Source organism: Ixodes scapularis, unplaced genomic scaffold, assembly GCF_016920785.2.
Source record: "Ixodes scapularis isolate PalLabHiFi unplaced genomic scaffold, ASM1692078v2 PGA_scaffold10__122_contigs__length_95168666, whole genome shotgun sequence".
Taxonomy (NCBI): domain Eukaryota; kingdom Metazoa; phylum Arthropoda; class Arachnida; order Ixodida; family Ixodidae; genus Ixodes; species Ixodes scapularis.
This window is the reverse complement of record NW_024609836.1, coordinates 83,903,219-83,907,220: the sequence shown is the minus strand read 5'-3', so window position 1 is coordinate 83,907,220 and position 4,002 is coordinate 83,903,219.

Here is a 4,002-nt window from a genome sequence, read left to right as displayed (position 1 = left end):
CTCGACGGCTGTCCCTATTCGCACCCCGAGTGCGGATAAGAATCCAAAATTATCCGCACTCGGAGTGCGGATAAGAATCTACCACTATCCGCACTCGGAGTGCGAATAGGGACAGCCGGTCTCGACAGTTCCGCAAACGTCTCACGAACTTCGGCCGCGCCGCGGAGCGAAATGTTGCTCTTATCTGAGAATCCGTAAAACTCCCTCGCACAAGAGACAAAAAGAATATCCTAAAAATATAAAATCTTATAAATTAAATTTATTAAAAAAAGGATGTTTCTTAAACTGTTTAAAGCGTTTACAGCTACAACTTACGCTCCTGCGGCTGCTGCCTTCTGTAAATGACAACCATGGCGTCATAAATGGGGCGCGCCATTCAAACAGCGACACTGAGAGGATAATCATAATAATTGCCTTTATTGATTCAGGAGAGCCGCGGCACCTAAGAAAGGCAACAGACAGTATCACGGAGGCCCGCGTTGCAGCGTCTAGTGATGGTGATTATGTGATGTAAGGTGTTCAGGCGACTTGTCTCCCAGCTCTGCAGCGCGAGCTTTCGCTCCACTTGCTCCGAGGAGTCCGAGCTAGTGTGCACTAGCCCCCCTTTTCAGGGTCTCCTTGACCAAAAGTGCTGCGATGCGCATCAGCAGCAGTCGTTCGACTGCCCTTTCAACTTGCCTGACAGGCTCCCCCATCTACAAATCAAAATATAAAACGCCAAAAAAAAAAAAAAAAAAAAAAAAACGACAGGCTAAAGAGGAGAGTAAACAAGACGAGGTGCACTCGTAACGAAGCGCACTCGCACATATGTTGGACGTACGAACCCATCCTGCCGTACGAGTCTGCTCATTCAAAATAAGTAAAAAGGGGCATTGCTAGCACGTGTTTGGAGGCGGCCCTAAAACGATCTTGCGAACATTCTGTGCAAGACAGCTTTAATTTACAGATTTCGCGCCTGCAGAAGGCAGGTTTCCCACAAGGATGCCTGACTGAGGTTGCGGAAGGATTGTTGAAAAAATTCAAAGGGGCAACAAATCCTCAGCTGCCCTACGCCGTCGTTTCCTCGTGCCCTAGCTGGGTGCCTGGCTAGCAAACACACAAGCGCATGGCCCTCACCCGGGCTGTTTTAATCTTACAAGCCACCCGGCATGGAGAATAGAAGGGTAGGAGAGGGCATGACGTCGGCCGCGTAGCCTCCACAAGCCGTGCTCCCTCGACGCCTCGCCTCTTTCTCATTTCCCTCCTCACTCTCCTCACTTACCATGCCAACGTGACCACATCACGTGACCGTAGCTAGCATTGGTCTTGCTATGGGGTACTAGAATACACCACAGTCTAGCCTTCGATCTGATAAAACCTACCGGACGGAGCGCGCGCAAGCCTGGAAGGGGTCCTTCTACAATCAACCATCCATCTCACACGTGACATGTCACGCGCACCAATCACCAGGCAGATCTGCGGTCACGCTGGGCACAAAATCGTTTAAACTTTTTATGACTAGGCTTCACCAATATTGCAACGTGTCCCCTCCTAGTACTTCTAACCTCCTTGCCACCCGGGATGAAGTTGCTGACATCACTTTCAGGGTTGCCAGGTAGTTTTTAACTGAAACCGCCAAAAGCCAGACGGCGTAGCCCAAAAGTAGCCAAATGCAAGAAATTTATGTAGCCCAAAAATAGCCATATTCTGCAGAGCCCAGAAATTGTGCGCTCAAATGTGCGAGGTGAATTCGAAGGCACTGCCTCTGCATATCTAGGGTTTAGGAGCAGCTAGCAAGATCTACGACAGCTTGATATGTGAAATAAAACACTCAATACATATCAAGCTGTCGTAGATCTTTTATTTCAAACACAAAAGTACAACAATTTTCCACACGCGTTTTTGCAGTCACATAGTTATGAAGCACTCGCTCGTGCCCGGTTTACCTGCCTCATACATGATTTCCGTGTTAAAACGGGCAAAACTTTCTTCAGTAGGGTTGATGTCCTTACAGAACTCGTTCTTCCCAAGGAAAGCAAGCTTTACCAAGCTTTACGTAGAGGACGTTTTGAAGAGTTGGAAAAGACATGTTTTTCCTTAGGCCTGCCTTTGTGAGGGACACATGACTGAATACCCTCTCCACGGCGGTATTCGACATGGGCAGTGTCGGGAGCGCGATGGCAAGCTCGGATAGCAACGGAAACAGGGCTGCTCCTGCGCATTGATCTTGGCCTCGTTCGGAATATTCAATGTCCCAAATCTGTTGTCTTTTGTTATGGCTCATTGTGCTTTAAGAAACTTCCATGTTTCGCGGAAAAGCTTCCTTTGTTATATCCGGTACGGCCTGTGTTATCGGGCGACATCAAATTTTGCAGGATGTCTTGAGCTGCCTTTAGTATCATTATTCCTCGGATGAGGTGATTCCTGTAGGTGGATGGTGGGAAACTCGAGAAAATAAGAGACGCCAGTAGGAAGCAGAAAGAACTTGTAAGAATAAAATAAGCCACAATTAATACAAAAGCGATGTCGTCGGAGCTGAATCTAGACCACGGTAAAGCTCATAGGTTCTGGCATCACGCCCACGAATCTTCACGCAGAAAATCCCTGAAAGCGGGAATCCAGAAAGAGTGGACTGTCACTTTGTGTCCATGCTGAAGTGTCTTTTGTACAACTAATCTAAACCAAGCAAAAAAAAAAAAAAAAGTGCGGCGTTAGGATTTGGAGTAGCCCAAAAATAGTCACATAGCCAACAGTCAAATTTCGACGCCAAATGCATGACAAAGTAGCCCAATTTGGCTATTAATAGCCCAACCTGGCAACCCTGATCACTTTGCAAATAAGGATGATGATGATGATGATCAAAATAATATACACGACGAGAAAAGCAAGAAGGACGTCCTTCAGTTGTCTCGCCTCCAGAGCTTTTTAACTTCGATGACACGTCGGCGTGCTTTGGAATGTCGGCGTTTCGAGCTCCAACGTGTCCGACAAGTGCAGTAGAGATATGCGTCTGCATACCATTAATTGCTTGAACCAGAGCTCGGCATTCCGAAGTCCCCTCTCGTCTCCTCCTCTCCCTCAGTTTCTGCCCGCACAGAGTTGCCGACTTTGTCTTGCACTTTGTTTGGCCTTTTCTCAGCACCACTAGGCTTCCACAGGATCTGTTTAAATCTTGAGCTGTTTGGCTTAGGATTTCCAACAAATTGTAAACCACAAGAGTGCACGTTAGTGATCAGAGAAAAAGCTACCGGACTTTGGAAGAAATTTGGCTATCCATTAGGAGAGTTGTTGCAAGTGTAGCGGTGTTGTGGATGTGATCCTTCAGCTGCAATGGACCTTTTGCAGAAACATCGGTTCGAGAGTAACTGGTTCCAGTACCCTCGCTCTCTTCCTTCTGGTCGAGCAGAGAGGGAAGATGGTTTCGTTGTGTCGACTTCGGGGCGGAAGATTACGCACGATGGGGACAAAGGCAAGTCTGGGGGAGCCGTATCTAGGTCACAGCGTCTCAATGGGTGAACAGGATGTAGCTGACGTTTTGGGAGTGCAAAGGTGGGAAAGGCCTCGCGCGCGCATTGTTTTCTTGCCATTTAGCCTCGACCCCAGTCGCGTGTCTAGGTGGCAGCACAGTCGCCAAGAGGTCCATTACTCCATACGTATGCGTGCACAGGCGAAAATCAGAAAGCTCTCGATTTCGGTGGAAAATATGAGCTACCGAGATGTAGCACTAAGCTCATGTGTGGTTCATTTTCACTGCAACATGCCTCTGTTACACATCGAAGCTCCTTCCTTACATTTCTTTTCCTTTCTTTGGTGACTGAAATAATCAGGCTCAATCTAAAATGGGCCGTAAAAATCGGCGCCTGCACGTAGCAACCTAAACTTCTCGTCAAAGGTGTATTTCACGGGTCGATGTTTTCATGCGAAATTTACAAAGCGTAGCTTCCTTTTTGGAAAAAATAGGTCCAAAACTTCGGCAGAACACTCCAGACTGCTTACGTGAGAGCATGACGCACACACTAGGCA